Source organism: Sapajus apella, unplaced genomic scaffold (assembly GCF_009761245.1).
Source record: "Sapajus apella isolate SASKATOON/1434 unplaced genomic scaffold, GSC_monkey_1.0 scaffold10, whole genome shotgun sequence".
NCBI lineage: Eukaryota > Metazoa > Chordata > Mammalia > Primates > Cebidae > Sapajus > Sapajus apella.
This window is the reverse complement of record NW_022436950.1, coordinates 19678676-19697674: the sequence shown is the minus strand read 5'-3', so window position 1 is coordinate 19697674 and position 18999 is coordinate 19678676. Positions and strand designations below refer to the sequence as shown.

Sequence of the window (18999 nt, the reverse complement as noted above, 5' to 3'; positions counted from 1 at the left end):
ATTGAGTTGATCTTCAGTCTCTGATATCCTTTCTTCTGCTTGGTCAATTCAGCCATTGAAACTTGTGTCTGCTTTGCGAAGTTCTCATGTTGTGTTTCTCAGCTCCATCAAGTCATTTATATTCTTCTCCAAGCTATTTATTCTCATTAGCATTTCATCTAACCTTTTTTCAAGGTTCTTAGTTTGTTTGCACTGGGTTATAACATGTTGTTTTAGCTCAGAGAAGTTTGTTATTACCCACCTTCTGAAGCCTGTTTCTGTCAATTCATCAGACTCATTCTCCATCCAGCCTTGTCTCTTGCTGGTGAGGAGTTGTGATCACTTAGAGGAGGAGAGGCATTCTGGTTTTTTGGTGTTTTCATCCTTTTTGTGCTGTTTTCTTCCCATCTTTGTGGATTTATCTACCTGTGGTCTTTGTAGTTGGTGACTTTTGGATGGGGTCTCTGAGTGGATGTCCTTTTTGTTGATGTTGAAGTTACTTCTTTCTGTAAAAGTATGGAATGCTTCATGAATTTATGTGTCATCCTTGCTCAGGGGCTGTGCTAATCTTACCTGTATCATTTCAATTTTAGTATATTTGCTGCCAAAGCGAGCTCTACTTAAATCTTTTAAATAACTTTGAGAGGGTTGAGAAGTTGTTACCTGATCAGATATTGGAGTAAAATAGTTCAGTTAGCTTGGCTTTGATCTATTCCTACCTTTGGCCAATGAAAGCTTTTAAAAAATTTCAACATTTTAACATGAAAATTTTCAAATATACAGAAAAATTAAAATAGTTATGCAATGTACAGCCATATGTGTATTATATTTATGTATAAGAGTCCTGTTGCTCTTAAACAAATTACCATGAATTTAGTGGCTTAAAAGTAACACAAATGTATTCTCTTACAATTCTGATGGTCAGAGGTCTAAAATGAGGCTTATAAAAAATCGAGGTACTAGCAAGATGTGTTACTTCTGGAAATTCTAGGGGTATCTATTCCTTGCCTTTTCCAGCTTTTAGAAGATGTACATATTACTTGGCTTGTGGGCACATCATCCTTTGCTTCTGTAGTGATAGCACTTTTTCCATTTCTGGCCTTCTGCCAGGACCCTCCCTCTTTAAGGACCCTGAGATTACATTGCCTCCATTCTGATATTCCAGGATAATCTTTGCATTTTAAGATTCTTAATCCCATTGGCAAAATCCCTCTTGTTGTGTAAGGTAACATATTCCCAGGTTTTAGGGAGTAGTGTGTGCACGCATTTGGGGATCATTATTCAGCTTACTGTAAGCTACCTCCTATGTTTTAACATTGGCATTTTGCTTTATTACATAGCTGTCTCTTCATTCCTGTGTTTGGCTGTGTCCCCACCCAAATCTCATCTTGAATTCCTATGTGTTGTGGGAGGAACCTGGTGGGAGGTAATTGAATCATGGGAGCAGGTCTTTCTCCCATGATTAGGAAGCTATATGAGCATTTAAAGCAAAAATCTAACGTCCCATTTATTGTGTGGTTTACGACACACAGCACTCAGCATTCTCCTATGCAAGGCTCCCTCTACCCTTCTCCATTTTCTCACTGCTTTGGTGAGTTTCTAGGACCTTAGGGTTAATTTTTATATTTTTAAAAGAGTTTATAGTTGTTTCCTATGAGAGGGTTAGTCTGGTAGGAACGTCTCCTCTATTCCCAATGGAGCTCTGATTTAAACAGATAAAGATAAGTTTTTAGCACTGGGTGAAGAGAGCATAGGCCTGAGTGCTAATTTGATGCAGCACTGGGAATGTAATTCAAAATGTGAGATTGAGAAATGCCAAACATAAATGCTTATTACTTCAGAATTTTGTTTCAGGCCAACATATTTCTCTACCTCTACCTTCTACTTTTTCCTCTATGTCTATCTTCTTTACTTCCTCATTCTCTTCCCCCAGTATTATGTCGCCTATCTCATTTTAAGGCCCAGACCTTAGCAAAGCTAGTGTCTGGGTTATTCTTTAAGAACGTTAAGGACTAAATAAGCATTTCTAGGCTACCTAGGGAGTGTAACCACCACCTGTGAATTTCAGTTCTGAACATTTAGAAGCCAGCCTCTGAATAAAGCCAGCTCATACTTCAGCATGCCACTTGTTCTAAGTTTCAGTCCGGTGCCAGGGGTTTGTTCTGTGCTCTATCCCCTTCTTTTTCCAATAGCTCCTGAGAGGTTATCTCTGTTAGGCCCCTAGGTTATAACTGCTGCACTTGGCTGCTAACTTGTAAAATATATTACTTCTCAGTTCTCTTTCTAAAAGGAACACACTTCTGTTCTAAAGTCCTATGCCTCTGTTTATTTCTCTGCCTGTAGTAGAACCCACTAGACCATTTCAGCCCAGTTAGGTTTTTCTTGTGTTACTAACAGCAGATTACAGAACACCAGTTGGGTTAGGGGTGGTCCATGCTGCTGTTTTAGCCAACCAAGTCACCCCAGCCTTTCAGCAGACAGTCGACCCATCTGCCACAATAGAAAATGGGTGATAGAAAGGCCACTTAGGTAGGGTGGAGAGAGATGGTCTTAAATTCTATTAGACTCAGACATTCTTTTAGGAAGAAATGACTCAAATTTTGCAGCTGGAAAATTGAGAGAGGGAGGGAGCTTAAAATTTCCTTATCATTATTACGTTAGAGGGCAGACTTTGAAAGCTTGCTACTCCTATTCAGAACACTTATTTTCTTAAATCTTCTCTAATTTACTCATACACTCTTTGGGATATGCATTGAAAACAGATTCAGTATACTGGGAAAAAAATCAACTCTAAAAAACGCCTAACTCACAGAACAGCTACATTAAGAGTTCAATGTTCACAGCACTAAAGGGTTATTTGTTTTTATAAAATGTTTCTCTGAAGTGTTCCCTAAAAATACCAAATTCCCTTGGTGCCTTTAAAGTGAGAATCACATTACAAAAATCCTATTTAACAGAACATTCTGGGAACATACAAGGTGTGATTGTAAAATATTATGGCTGATTTGAAGAAAAATTCCAGGACTTATACATTCAAAGGAGCGGTGTTCCCTTCAAAGTAATCACCGTGTGGGCCTTTACACTTACCTCATCGAACATGAGGATGACAGTGTCTCCCTCACTGTGTTGCCCTAGAGGCTGACGTGAGATAACTAAGAAAATGCATGGGTGCAGTAAATGTTGAAGAAAAGAACAGGTTTTGTTTTCAATTCCAAGGAAACTATAATTACTCATTCATCTCTAGAATTCCAATGTGAAAATTATTCTGTGTGCCCCAGTGACGGTTTATCTCTGGTCTGGGATGAATTTGGAGTCAACCATAGAGAGTAAGGTGGCTGGTTAATGGATTGTGTGTGTGTGTTTGTGTGTGTGTGTGTGTGTGTGTGTGTGTGTGTGTGTTGTGGGTGTGTACATGCTGCAATATTTTTTTTTTTTTTTTTTGAGAGACTGAGTCTTGCTCTGTCTCTACCGGCCAGGCTGGAGAGCAGTGGTTCGATCTTGGCTTACTGCAACCTCTGCCTCCCAGGTTCAAGGATTCAAGCAATACTCCTGCCTCAGCCTCCCTAGTAGCTGGGACTATAGGTGCATGCCACCCTGCCCGGCTACCGGCTAATTTGTATTTCAGTAGAGTTGGGGTTTCACCGTGTTGCCCAGGCTAGTCTCGAACTCCTGAGCTCAGGCAATCTGCCTGCTTCTGTTTCTTATTTTTATGAGCTCTTAAATTACTAATCTCATAGGGTGTGTGTGTGTGTGTGTGTATGTGTGTGTGTGTCTTGTAGACAAAGTAACAAATGTAAGAAGCCATGTTTGGTCATTTCTGCGTGCCAGCATAATTTCCTAAAGCTCTGACTCTGTAGCAACCTGCAGCTTTCTGGAAAGATGCTTTGAAGACAAAATAGGGTAAGGCACGTGCGCCTGAGTCAATACTTAGCTTTGCTTTTTCCTACACAGAAAATAATGTCCAATGGGGTTGGTGACTATGCTTCTGTAATCTATGACCAGATGTACTCTCACACATAATCTTTGATGTGATCTTTGCTTCGATGTAACATCTGAACAAGTTGGAGAAGAATTTGCACATTCGGAACCTCTACCATCTGTATATAAGCAATGGGCTAAAACACTGTCTTGCTGCAGTCTGGCAGGACTGCTCCATGGCTGGAGGACTCAGTATAGTCTTACTGTCCACTGCAAGATTTTTGAATGAAACTAACTTTAATTCTTTAAAAGCTTGACATCTTGTTCCTTTAGCCAACAGTGTGTATGTATACATAAATATGTATATATAACACGTAACATAGTCGTATGAGTTATTTGCATATTTAATTTGGCAGGGTGGTGGGGTAAAGGTGAAGCAAGTGCCGTGTGTCCTCAGCATGGGATATAAACCCAAATGGCCACAGTAGTGGATCTCAATCTTTGCCATATATTCAATTGCTTAGTAAACTTAATCCTGACCTCCTGCCGCACGCTACACCAATTGATTCAGAACCCGTAGGAAGAGACGTCAGTCATTTTTAAATCTCGCCAGGTAATACCAATGGGCAGCCAAGTCCCAGAGCAGGAACCCAGATGGTCCTCAGTGGCGGATGCCTCTTAGAAGCACCTGCAGAGCTCTCAGAACTTACCAGTGCCTGGGCCCTGCCCCTCCCACTTATCTGGGGTGGAGCCTGGGATATGATTTGTGGTATTTTTTGAAAGTTCTCCTGCTGATTCCACTGTGTAGCTCTGAACCCCCAAAATTTGAGACAGGTCTCAGTTAATTTAGAAAGTTTATTTTGCCAAGTTTGAGGACCCGCAACCACGACACAGCCTCAGGAGGTCCTGATGACATGTTCCCAAGAAGGTCAGAGCACAGCGTGGTTTTATACATTTTAGGTCAACATGAGACATCAATCAACATATATAAAATGAACATTTGTTTGGTATGGAAAGGCAGGGCAACTCAAAGCAAAAGCGGGAGAACTCGAAGCAACTAGAAGCAGGAAGGGGGCATCTAGGCTGCAGCTAGATGAGAGACAAACGGTTGCATTCTTTTGAGCTTCTGATTAGCTTTTCCAAGGAGCCAATCAGGTATGCATTTATCTCAGCAGAGGGATGATTTTGAATAGAATGGGGGACAGGTTTGCCCCACGCAGTTTCCAGCTTGAATTTTCCCTTTAGCTTAGTGATTTTGAGGGCCCAAGATATTTTGCTTTCACATAGCCAGGTCTGGGAACTGGTGGCTGCAGGTGCCCAGCTGCTGAGGGAGAGGGATGAAGAGGGCATAGGCAGTGGCCACACAAAATGGGACAGCATCTTCTCTAAGGGGGCAGCTGCTGTGCAGATTTCTGTGGGGATGTGAGCCCACTGTCACCAGCTCTTCTATTTTTCAAGTGACACTGGAAGTCTGGGTATTTATGTAGAAACATTTAATTTTTAAATTGTGATAAAATAGATGTAACATACAATTTACCATTGAAACCGTCTTTAAGTGTACCTTCAGTACATTCACATTGCTGTGTAATCATCACTACTGTCCATCTCCAGAATGTTTTTCATCTTCCCAAACGAAAACTCCAAACTGTTAAACAATAACTCCCCATTCCTGGTAGCCAATGTTCTATTTTCTGTCTTCATGAATTTGATGACTCTAGGTCCATCGTGTAAGTGGAATCATACAGTATTTGCCCATTTGTGACTGGCTTGTTTCACTTAGCATCATGCTTGCAAGGTTCATTCATGCTTAGCATGTGTCAGAATTTCCTTCCTTTTTAAAACTGAATAATATTTCACTTATGAATATATGCGATATGCTTTGTTTATTCATCTATCTGCTGATGAACACATGGGTTGCGTCCACCTTTTGGCTATTGTGAATGACGCTGCTATGGAAATGGCTGTACAAATATCTGTTTTACTGACCTGCTTTCAGTTCTTTTGGATACATACGTAGAAGTAGAATTGTGGGAGCACATGGTGATTCTGTGCTTAGGAACCACCAGACTGAGCTTTCTAATTGTTAAATGTTTGCAAGTAATTCCAATTTAAGCAGCAACAACAGCAAACAGCCATTCTGCTAGACTGGGCTTGTGATCTCAAGACTGGCATTTTCCAGAATAGTCTGTAAGTCCACAGGTTCCTTCTCTCTGGGTCTCAGTTTCCTCATCTGTAAAATGAGGAGACTGGACTATATCTTTCCTGCTTCTGTTTTGTTCAAAGAGTCCATGGTGTTGCAGTCAGTATTCTAAATTGATTGCAGTTCTTATTCCTGTTTGTGGGGGCTGAGTCCCAAGACCAGCATTCAGTATCCTGGGGTTCAAATCTCCAAAGCCCACATGATCCCAGCTGTCTGGATAAGACAGAGGGAATCAGACCAGACACATTGTTTGGGCCCAGTCTGACACAAGTAAAGTCTAAATCAGCCAAGATATAACCTGCTCGTGCTAGCCACAGAGCGGTCAGCATGCCCTTTTAAGGAGAGAATAATCTATTTTCCAGTCCCAACAAACTTCAACCACATTTGAACAGAAAAGATCACATTTCCAAGCTGTAAGTAAGACTGCTGAGGTTGTAATATGATTCTTTGTATGTTTGTGACAATCTCTTAGCGGGAGATCTTTGTTGGCTTTTTAGAGGAAGATGTAGGTCCAGACTTTTGAAAGTTTGTTTGCTTATTTTTATGAGCCCCTTAAATTACCAACCTCTCAGGACTAAAGCACATAGCAGACAGCTGCTCCAAGAATCCTATGGGTCTTCCCGATTCTCAGGCAGATTTTACCTCTCCATGTTTTTGTGCCTACAGGACTTTAGTTTGTGTTTTTATTACTATTTAAACAGGTATAACTTCTTCAGACACTTTTCTCTCCTTGCTTATTTTGAATTTGACTCTGATTTTTTTTCATAACGTACTCACCAAAAGGAAAGCAATGTTTTTCATACCCTTGAAAAAAATTTATCTACTATTTATTGAGTCATGTCGGTGAGATGGAGCATGAACCCCTCTTAGGGGCCTGCTGGCTCCTCCCCAGGGTTGAAAATAAAGAAGTACCTGGAGTTTCTTTAAGGGAAATTCCAGGCATCTAGTTAGCCGGGAGAAGTCAGTGAGTGACTTGATAAGAAAGAAAATAACAATAGCTTAAAACAATAGCCAAAGAAGTTAGAGTCAGGAGATGTTTGGTTCCCTTTAGAAACTAAAGATAACTTCTTAGTCCCTGGGCTGCTTTTCAGAATTCCCGACCCCCACCTAGTGAATCCACTGGCACACAGACCTCAGATAAGGGGGAACTGAGGACTGAGTTTTGAGAGTCATTCTTTGTCCTAAATTTCTTCCAGAGGGGCCTGGAAGAAGTCACATCTGTGGGCCAGATCTAACATTCTTTTCTGCTGACCCCAAGTGTCTAGAGAAAACTTCCCTTCCTTAACCAGTGAGAAAATCTTCTAGTCTACCTGTGATCTATAAGCCTGTGCTTCAAGATATCACATCTTTTTAGGAACAAACCAATGCATCACCTCATCTACTGATTTGTAATTTTGCCTGTAACTTCCACTTTCCTGAAATTTACCCCTGCCTTAAAAAACCCTTGCTTACAAGCCAAGCTTGTCTAATCCACAGCCCGTGGGCCACATGTGGCCCAGGATGGCTTTGAATGTGGACCAACACAAATTTGCAAGCTTTCCTAAAACATTATGAGATTTGTTTTGTTATTTATTTATTTTATCACCTATCGTTAGGGTTAGTGCATTTTATGTGGGGCCCAGGACAATTCTTCCAATGTGGCCCAGGGAAGCCAAAAGATTGGGTACCCCTGTTATAAGCCATTGTGGAGGTTTGGTCTTAAGCATGAACTGCCTGATTCTCTTACCCAGTGCCCTGTAAACAAACATCCTCCTTTCTCTTTCCTATTCTGTAAAAATCTCAGCTGTAGATGTTTGGCCTTACTGCCCCGGGTGAGTGGCTACCAGTGTGGTTTGGTAATAAAGGTTTTATGCCATTTGTGATTCATTTCAACAAATGTTTTTGGTTTTCTGTTCATTAGGGAGGAGATGAGGCCAGGGTGAGAAAGCATGGGATACGGGGACAGGCCAGTCTGCCCCATTCACCAGCTCTACCATATTCTTGCTCTGTGACTTTGGACAAATGCCTCCTTTGGTTGAGCATTTGTAAAATAGGGGCTATCTATCATCTAAGGTTGTAACAAAGATTAATAATGTATGCATAGTACCAGGGGAGGGATGTGGCACCTAAGTATTCAATAAGTGGAAGCCATTATTAATAATCTCTGACCCCTTTCAGATAGGGACAAGATGCAGAGAACTTCTGGGCAGAAAAAGGCGGGTCCCTGGTGAAGGCCCCACCCTCAAACTGAAAAGCCTGATAGTGTGGCCCAAAGTAAGAACTTACATGCCTGTTTTCCTGGTTGAATGTTGCCTTCTCCAAAACCACAAATGGCCCACCCTGCCCCCCACCCTGTGCCCATAAAAACCCCAGACTCACACAGTAGAGAGGAGAAGCAGCTGGATGTTAGAGACTGTCAGAGACTGTTGGAGACTGTCCGACGCTATGGTTGGATGTCAGACAGAAGTGGCTTGACTTCAGAGGGGCAGCTTGACGTCATAGCTTTGGAGATTACCTTTCCTACTCTGTCCCCTTGTCACCTCATCTTCCAGCTGAGAGCCAATTGGCAATAAAATCCCCTGCATTCCCCACCTCCAATTCCTTCATGTGACCTCATTCCTCCTAGATGCCAGATAAGAACTCAGGTGCCACAAATGTGGGTGCAAAAGACTGTCATGCTGACCCTCCACTGAGCTGTTAACACTTAAGCTGTTTGCAGATGGCAAAGCTAAAAGGGCACTGTAACACTCCTTCTGGGGCCTCAGGGGTCATGGGCACCTCACAAGATGCTGCTATGGGGCCTACACAGAGATTTGCTCCTGTTGGCACCCAAAAATGCTTGCCTTGCCTCCTGCACCTGCTCATCTGTGCATCCTTTCCTCTCGTGAGGGGTGGAACACAGTGGGGCTGAGCAAGTGGAGTCCACCCCTGCTGGCACCAAAGCAGCTGGCTAGTTCTAGCTCCTGTGCACTGCATTTCCCACCTGTGAAGGGGTCAGGAAGATATCCTACTTCATTTCTAGGCATTGAGAAGAAAACACAAGGGGCTGGGAATTGGGAGACTTAGGTTGATTCTGTTCCTAATTAGCTGTGATCTTGGGCAAGAGACAAACTTGCTGGGGGTCAAACTCTGCATCATTTACTTAACAAGCACATATTAATAGCCTACCAGTAGGCAGGTCTTGCCGTAGAAGTTGAGAGTAGGAAGATGAATGGGATTTGGCCAGCTCTAAGGAGCTCACCAGTTAGTTGAAGAAGACAGGGACTCCAAGGTTGGAGGTAGGCATTAGAAGGGCTAGATGAAACTTTAGTTAGAGCATCAGAGACTCAGCAGTACAAAGATGCATTAACATTTGCCGTGAGTTACAATAATTTTAGGTAGAGGCAGTTATGGGGCTCCCGTGAGCTTTAGAGGTCTTGGTTACCATGTTCTAATTGGAATTACCTTCTGTGTACAGGGAATATTTACTAACCCCTGTAGTGAGGCAGAGACCCCCTCCCTGGGCATCAAGGCAGAAAATTAGGTTTTGTACAAACTGTTATATATAAATTCTTGTTGACTGGCTCTGATAAGAAAGTCAGAGTAAGCCCCCAGTGCTTTGTTATTTGCTTTGCGGCAACTTTGCCACCAAGAGTGACCGGCAGGGTGTCTGTGTTTTACTTCAACTCCTAGTTGAAAGAAAATCATTCTTTGTTAATCGTTGTATTGTAATTGTGAAACACCATGTTTGAGGAAGAGTTTCAAGGCAGACATAGCCTTAAGGTCTAGTTCTCTTGTTTTTTAATTTGGAATGAAGGAAATTCTCTCATCTGAATTCTCCTATAGCCTGCAGGCATTGGCATTCTAAGCAGCCTGCACACAAAAAAACAGATCGTATTTTAAAAGAGTCTTCTTTCTCTCACTCCATTTACCTCTGTGCCATTCAGGAGAATGTGAAAAAATGGGAATCTTCATTTTTTAAAAAGTGCCTTAAAAAATAACATCAAAACATCAGTCTTTGCTATTTTCCAGTGCCTGGGGAATTGGCACATGTCTTCAATGCTAAAAGAATGTACTTTTCATGTTGCTTTGCATTGCAAATGAGCTTCACTCTTGGAAGACCTGACAGAGCAGGGGTGACACCTTCACCATTTGCTTTCCTGATGCCCAGAACGACATGGGGATTCATGAAGTCTGGAGTGGCTGGTGGAGAGGATACTGGCTGGCAAAAAGTGGTAGCTCTGGCTCCTTGGTCAATTCTGAGACTCAAGACCTCTGTGCTCATCACACGTGCAGGAAGCAAGGATTTAGGATCAGCATGGGGGCTGGCACCACCCCTCCTAAACGTAGGCATGGAAACTACAAGGCAGGCAAGTTTCTGAGAAAGAGAGAGGGAGAGCACGAGACAAAGATAGAGAGAAAGAGAGACTATGAAACTTTGAAAATCATCTGTAGTGATTCAAATACCAGAAAAACACGTTGGTTTCTTGAATCATTTTCAGATTGTTTAGTTCCCAAATGCCCTTTGTCTGTTCCTTCTCACCCATGGTCTTGAGCTTTCCCCTTCCAAGCCCTAGAACACTTGTGAAACTGCCTTTGCAAAAATTGTAACAGTGAGAAAATTATGACGGTAAAAGAGATCTAATAAACCAACCTACATCTCACCTTTAACCTCCACACTGCTCTTAATCATTCCTGAGCTTAGGCCATGCTAACTTTGGGAGCTATTTAGCTTGTACTTTGAATGATAATAGTCCTTCTCCAAAACTAAACCACCTTTGTAAAGCTAATGAAAGACCAGCAGGTTAGGAGAAAGAGGAGTCTTGCCAGCCATTATTCCAGAGGTCACAAGATTTGCAACATCCCCAATTACTCCTGAAGATAATATCACTGTTGTAGAACCTACGATTGGCCTTTTGAAATGTCTTTTCGGGTTTTTGCATTTCTGGCGACCAATGGCTCCAACCGGGAACTGGAACCGTCAACCAGTCATTTGGCCCCACCCAGAAGTCAATTCCCTAGTCTGCCAAACTATCCTTGAGAAATCCTAGCCTCTGAATTTTCAGGGAGATTGATTTGAATAATAACTCTGACTCCCAAGTGGCATGGCTGGCCTTGGGTCAATTAAACTTTTTCTTTATTGCAATGCCACAGTCTCAGGGAAATGGTTTTGTCTGTGAGATGGGCAGGAAGAACCCATAGGTGGTTACACTTGTGCTTCCTTTGGCCTGATCTCCAGCTTGGGAAGAGCAGCTGGGCCCCAGGGTCCCTGTGGGGAACTGAGCTGGGCCCTCCGGTTGGGTTAGTGAATGCATTAGACAGCCCCCAGTCCTCTGCTGCCTTTATGCACATGTCCACACATCTTGCTTTCCCGTTACTTCCTTCAACATTTTTTCGCTTAGTGTCCTAGCAACTGTCATGTCCACATGTTAACCTGAGAAAAATGTTGAAAAGGCACCACTCTACAGCCTGTGCTCCAGCTCCCCTGTTTCCTCCCAGCCCTGCCTCTGCTTCCTCTGCCTTATGGTACAGTCATTAGTGGCTCCTCAGATTCCCCACTGGGCTGGCTCAGCTGCCTCTCTGCATGCCCCATTCCCATCTTTCTGTGTGCTGTGGTCCTCCCTGTCTCCTCCGCTAGACCATAAGCTTCTTAAGCAAAGGGACTGTCCCTTTCCACTGTGTAGTCCTGGCACCCCCAACACAATTAGGATGCACCTAGTAGGCATTCAGCAAATGCTTGCTGCATTCGGTTGCACATATGGTTCACATTTTCCAGGAATGTCTGTTTGTTCTGATTATCTGCCAGCCAAGTATACTCTTGGGTAGAAAAAGGGAAATGGGCTAAAAGATGTGGTTCAAGGAGTAGTCAACAGCCTGCTCATAATTACTAGTGGGAACGGAATAAGCATAAACTTACTTGCATAACTAATCAATATCTTAATATATCTCCATTAGTGAGGGTGTATTTTATGTTATTGATATTAAAATATACCTATTGTGTCAAAAAGGTTTCAGGGTAATTGTTATTGATGGTTAAAATCTTGTCAGCTGCTAAACGTAGATTTTTTTTTTAATGGATGATGATTGGCTGAGATTTATTTTTCCTGTATTGCTATAAGCCAGATTCTCCATTAAGCTATAAAATATTATGATACACTTGAAGTAATGTAATGTGATCCAAACACACAGTTATAACTCATTTCATTATTAGTCACATGTGCCAAGACATTAGCATAGCAGTTTACCAGTACTGGGATAAGTGTGGTACTCAGGAATATTTTTTAGCAATCCAATCGCATTAGTGCCAGTTATAGTTTAACTATCTGATGGTTATAATTACATGCTTAATGATAATTGGGCAATAGAATGCTGACATGGATTTTGGAGGCAGAATCTCTGTTTTTATCTTTAAATACAAAAATCCAATCCAGAGAACAGTGTGATATCTACCAGCATTTGGTAGATTGCAGTTTGTTAGAAGAGGCTCCAGTGCCCTTACTGTCTTCTGTGGTTGGTACCTTAGTTGTAGCTATTTAGAGATGGATTTCTGGAACAGTCTAAATTTTCTGAGCTGTTCTCATTTTTCCCTGTACTATTGCAGAGATATTGAGGAAGGAGAACCCCTCCTTCCAAGCTGCTAAGGCCATTACCCCTTTAGCCTTCTACACTGCATCTCAAAAGGAGAATTTAAAAGTCAGCCAGAGGAGGGACCGGTTGGTAACGCCGGTCAGGTCTGAAGAATCAAACCCCCTACTGCTAACCACAACCCTATCTAAAGATCATGGACATGGTACGGAGGAATTTTCCCTGGAAGGCATTGTTCTTGCTCCACTGCTCAGACCCCGACCTAGTCACATTCCCCACACTCTTGACCCTCTCACATGTGCACCTCCCAGACTGCAAGCCTTTAAAAGGGCCAAGGTTTTCTTTGTCCAGGAGCTTGGTTGTTGAGGCATCCATGCTGCCACAGCTCCTGGCTGAATAAAATTACCACTTCCTTTTCTGTTCTGTGTTCGAGAGGTTTGATTGTGGCCCTCCTGCTTCATTCTTTGGTTCCCTGATCAGGAAGCGAGTTTCGGTTGGTGGACAGCCGGGACACCTCCCAGGCGGTTTTGTCTTGCCCTGCAGAGCATCCCTGCAGGGGACTCCAGCCCACTTGGGCGATGTGAGTCCTGAGAGCCCTCCTGGGTAGGCATTGGCCCTGATGGAATGCCTTGCCAGAGCAAAGCAGGGTAGGCCCCCACAGCGGATCCACCCAGTGGCTGAACGCTGAGCAGGAATGGGTGCTCGGAGTGTCCGGATGACAGAAACACAGTAGGACCAGTCCTGAGACACTTGCCCACCTTCTTTAGGTGGCAGCGTGGCCTGATCACCCACGTGTGCTGAATTTGGCACTCCTGAACTCGGCTTTCTCTCTTTCGCTGTAACTAACCTTGAAAGTCTTGCTTTTGGTTTCAATTTGGGTGGCGGGAGATGTATGACTGTGTAAGTGATTGGAGGAGTCCAGCTGAACTCACCAGCCGTGAGATGTGGGAGCGGCAAGTCTGTTAGAGGGGACCATAAGCTCCGAGCATATTGTGGAGCTGGCTGGGATTAGGGGTGATCCGCATGTGGCTAGAAGGAGGTGCCCTCACAATCTAGGTATTCTGGGGAAGTAACAAACTCTTCAATGCCAAGTGTCGGAAACACTCCTGAGAGGGAGACGGTCCTACTGGCCTGAAGTGAAATTGAAAGCAAGTGTCATGCGGTGCAGGGTGGGAGAAACTGAGGGCGGAATAAGACTCTCTTTACTGCCTGTGAGTGCTATTTCTGTGCAAAAAACATGGGCCACACTCAAAACAAGCCTACTTCTCTGGGGACCATGCTGAAAAATTTCAAGAAGGGCTTTAGTGGAGATTATGGAGTGACTATGACACCAGGAAAGCTGAGGACCTTATGTGAGGTAGACTGGCCAGCATTTGGGGTGGATTGGCCCTCAGAGGGAAGCTTAGACAGGTCTCTTGTCTCTAAAGTATAGCATAAGGTTACATGCAAGCCAATACATCCTGATCAATATCCATATATAGATTAATGGCTGTTGCTAGTTCTAAACCCCCCACAGTGGCTAAGAGGACAGGCAGCAACTGTACTGATGGCAAAGGGGCAGGCAGCCAGGGAAAAACCCCGCTCCACCCACCGAGGGACACAGACTCCTAAGGTCCTGGCAGATCCAACGGCAGAAGAGCCTTTGCTGATGATACCTCCCCCTTATCAGGAGGAAGGAGTACTTGCCCCTGAGCCTGAAACCGCAGCACCCCTGCTAGAATTGCATGCCCCTAAACCGCCCAGGGTAGACAAGAAAAAATGTGGAGGCACTCCTCCCATAGCTGCCCACCTCCCGAGAGGAAATCCTCCTCTAGCAGCTCATCTGCGACCCAAGGCAGGGGTGCAGATGCCTTTAAGAGAGCAAAGGTATACCAGAGTGGATGAGGATGGCCACATGGTGGAAAGACGTGTTTTCACATACCACATACCTGCCGTTCACCTCAGCTGATCTTATCAACTGGAAAGTAACAAATAATACCCCGTCTTATACCAAGAAGCCACGAGCTGTCATTGACCTACTGCAAACTATTGTCCAGACTCATACCCAACTTGGGCTGACTGCCACCAACTGTTTATGTATCTTTTTAACACTGATGAAATGTGGAGAGTACTCCAAACCACTTCCAAATGGTTGGAGGAGCATGTTCCAGCAGATTGTCAGAATCCCCAAGAGTATGTCAAACCAAGCCACCGGGGATTGACCCCCAGTGGGATCTAAACACCCCAGAGGGCATGCAAAGGCTAATCAAGTACAGAGAGGCCTTACTGGAAGAATTGAAAAAGGGAGCCCAGAAAGCTACAAACATCAATAAAGTCTCTGAGGTTATTCAAGGGAAAGAGGAAAGCCCAGCACAGTTCTAGGAGAGGCTATGCGAAGCCTATCGCATGTATACTCCTTTCGATTCTGAGAGCCCTGAAAATCAACGCATGGTAAATATGACATTAGTCAGTCAGTGTGCAGAACACGTTGGGAGAAAGCTACAGGAGCAGGCAGGATTTGCAGGCATGAAAACCTCAGTTATTGGAAATAGCTAACCAGGTGTTTGTGAACAGAGACACAGGAAGCCATAGAGAAAGGTGTAGAGAAAATGAGCATCAAGCTCCACAAGTGCTGACTTGATAGCTGCTGCTATTAGAGGAGCACCCCCAAAAGGGTGGGGAAAGGGGTGCTCCTGGAAGGCTACCCAGTCTAATCACCTGTGCCTGCAGCGTAACCAGTGTGCTTACTGTAAGGAAGTGGGACAAAGGAAGGACAAGTGCCCCCAGTTGAGAGGAAAACAGGAGATCTTAAGCCCAAGGCTTCAGACAAAAGTAAAGGAGCTCTGTTCAATCTAATGAAAGGGCCACAGGACTGAAGGGACTGGGCTCAATTGCCCCCAAAGAGCCCATGGTCAGGGTGACAGTGGGGCAAGGACATTGACTTCTTGGTCAACACCAGGCAGAGCACTCAGTGGTGATACAACCCATGGCCCCTTTGTCCAGCAAGAAAATAGACATACTTGGGGCAACTGGAGTTGCAGAGAAGCAGGTTGTTAGCCTACCACAGACCTGTTCGGTGAGATTATACATCAGTTCTTGTACATGCAGGACTACCCCCCACACCTCTTGGGGAGAGACTTGTTAGCAAACTAAAAGGTACTATCACCTTCACTGATAAAGGCTCCTGGCAGCTAAAACTGCCTCAGGCAGGGATTATGATGGCTCTCATAGTCCCTCTGGAGGAGGAGTGGAGACTCTTCCTGACTGAACCATGATGATAATTAACCCCTGCTCTAACCAAGTGATAGCCGTGGGTCTGGGCAGAGGACAACCCCCTAGGGCTGGCAGTAAACCAGGCCCCAGTGGTTATTGAAGTAAAGCCAGGGGCATTACCCATCAGACAGAGACAGTACCTGGTCCCAGGTAAAGCTCTTGCAGGTATCCCAGTCCATCTCCAATGCTTAAAGGACTATGGAATTATAGTTCCCTGCCGGTCTCCATGGAGCACACCCTCTTGTCTGTTCCTAAACCAGGGACCAAAGACTACAGGCCAGTGCAGGACTTGCATTTGGTTAATCAGGCTACTGTGACTTTGCACCCAACGGTACCCAACCTGTACATGCTGTTGGGATTATTGCCAAGTGGAGGATATTTGGTACCTGCTTGGGCTTAAAGGATGCTTTCTTTGGCACTAGACTGACCTCAGAGAGTCAGAAACTATTTGCTTTTCAATGTGAAAATCCAGAAACAGGTATAACCACCCAGTACACCTGGAGTCAGTTACCCCAGGGGTTCAAGAACTCTTCTATCATCTTCGGGGTGGGGGGAGGGCACTAGCGCATGACCTCCAGAATTTTCCTGCTAAGGACTTAGGCTGCATGTTGCTCCAATAGGCTGATGAACTTTTATTGGAACACCCCATGGCAGTTGGGTGTGCAAAAGGAACAGATGCCTTACTTCAGCACCTGGAGGACCGTGGGTATAAAGTGTCTAAAAGGAAAGCCCAGATTTGCCAAGAGCAAGTGCGATATCTGGGGTTCACTGGCAGGGAGAGCTCAGCCTAGGGGCAGAGAGGAAACAAGTCATTTGCAACCTGCCAGAACCCGAGACCAGAAGGCAGGTGAGGGAGTTCCTGGGAGCCGTAGGTTTTTGTAGATTGTGGATTCCAAACTTTGCAGTACTGGCAAAACCCCTATATGAAGTTACGAAGCGGGGAGACAAGGAATGCTTTGAATGGGGATCCCAGCAGCAGGCCTTTCAGGAACTGAAAGAGAAACTTATGTCAGCCCTGGCTTTGGGGTTACTTGATTTAACAAAGCCCTTCACATTGTATGTGTCAGAAAGAGAAAACGTAGCAGTTGGAGTTCTAACACAAACAGTGGGACCTTGGCCCAGGCCTGTAGCTTATCTCCCCAAACAGCTGGATAGAATTTCCAAGGGTTGGCCCCCATGTCTAAGGGCCCTGGCAGCAACCACTCTGCTAGCACAAGAGGCTGATAAGTTAAATCTGGGGCAAAACTTAAATATCAAAGCACCCCATACAGTAGTGACTCTAATGAATACCAAAGGACATCATTGATTGACAAATGCCAGGTTAACCAAATACCAGAGCCTGTTATGTGAGAATCCCCACATCACCATCAAGGCCTGTAACACTTTAAACCCCGCCACTTTGCTCCTGGTGTCAGAGGGCCTGGTCAAACACAACTGTGTTGAAGTATTGGACTCAGATTATTCCAGCAGGCCCGATCTTTGGGATCAACCATGGATGGTAGCAGACTGGGAGTTGCATGTGGTTGGAGGCAGTTTTGCTAATCCACGAGGAGAAAGGCGTGCAGGCTATGCAGTAGTAACTCAGGACACTGTCATCAAGGCCATGCCACTGCCTCAGGGTACTTCAGCTCAGAAGGCTGAACTTATTGCTCTAACCCAAGCCCTAGAACTGAGTGAAAGTAAGGCTGCGAACATTGATACTGATTCCTGCTATGCCTTTCTAACTCTTCAAGTACATGGGGCACTGTACAAAGAAAGAGGACTGTTAATTTCAGGGGGACAAGAAATAAAGTACCGATATGAAATCTTGCAGTTGTTAGAAGCAGTTTGGAAGCCCCGAAGGGTGGCAGTCGTGTACTGCCGAGGACATCAGCGGGCCCATACCTCTGTGGCCCTGGGAAATTCCCAAGCTGATTCAGCAGCTCTTAAGGGGGCATCTATTCCCTACCGAGCAGCAGTTACAGCCCCTCTAATTCTACAGATACCTGACTTGGTGCCCACTTATTCTAAGGAAGAAAAGGATTTTCTCCAAGCAGGGGGTGGGGGGTGGGCAAATAATTAAAGAGGGATGGGTCCGGCTATCGGGTAGAAGAGTAGCGGTGTTGCAGCTATTAGCGGCTGCAGTCGTACAGACCGTACACGAAACCACTCATATAGGACAAGTCAATTGAGAATTTGTTAGGCTGGTATTTTTACATCTCACATTTGTTGGCCCTGACCAAAACTGTGGTGTAGCGATGCATTACCTGTCGGCAGCACAACGAGAGGCAAGGTTCATCTATTCCCCGAGGCATTCAAGCTTATGGAGCAGCTCCATTTGAAGATCTCCAGGTAGATTTCACTGAAATGCCCAAGTGTGGGGGACATAAGCATTTGTTGGTCCTGGTCTGCACATATTCTGGGTGGGTAGAGGCCTTCCTGACTAGGACTGAAAAGTCCCATGAAGTCAAGATCTCATCCCCAGGTTTGGACTGCCATTGAGCATTGGTTCAGACAACAGACCAGCATTTGTGGCTGATTTGGCCCAGAATACAGAAAGGGCATTGGGTATCACTTGGAAGCTGCATGCTGCCTACCTACCATAGAGTTCCAGAAAGGTGGAATGGATGAACTGGACCATTAAGAATAGCTTAAAGAAAATGTGTCAGGAAACAGGATTAAAGTGGGTGTAGGCACTTCCCTTGGTATTATTCAAAATTAGATGTACTCCCTCTAAGAAAACAGGATATTCCCCCTATGAAGTCTTATATCAGAGGCCCCCTCCCATACTGTGGGAGCTACCGGGAACTCCTCAGGTGTGGGGAGAAATTGAGCTAGGATGACAGTTACAAGCTCTAGGAAAAATCACTCAGGATATTTCAACCTGGGTAAATGAAAAATGCCCTGCAAGCTTATTCTCCCCAGTTCACCCTTTCTCACCAGGTGATCACTTGTGGATAAAGGACTAGAATGTTTTCCCTCTGAAGCCATGGTGGAAAGAACCCTGGAACATGATCCTGACCACCCCCACAGCCATAAAGGTAGAGGGACTCCCAGCCTGGATCCATCACAGCAGTGCAAAGCCTGCAGCCGCTGAAACTTGGGAAGCTAGACCAGACCCAGACAAT

The 18999-nt window shown here is 44.6% G+C and overlaps 1 long non-coding RNA gene and 1 other non-coding gene across 2 annotated transcripts; both read right to left on the bottom strand.

Moving 5' to 3' along the window:
- Positions 1-489: 489 nt before the first annotated feature.
- On the bottom strand, positions 490-592 carry LOC116552108. The gene has a single exon (XR_004269224.1). It is a non-coding gene; the product is annotated as a U6 spliceosomal RNA (small nuclear RNA).
- A 5039-nt stretch (positions 593-5631) lies between these two features.
- LOC116551509 lies at positions 5632-17666 on the bottom strand. Its single transcript, XR_004268976.1, has 3 exons — positions 17656-17666; positions 8760-8765; positions 5632-5870 (listed from the first exon to the last, which is right to left on the bottom strand). It is a non-coding gene; the product is annotated as an uncharacterized LOC116551509 (long non-coding RNA).
- Positions 17667-18999: the final 1333 nt, after the last annotated feature.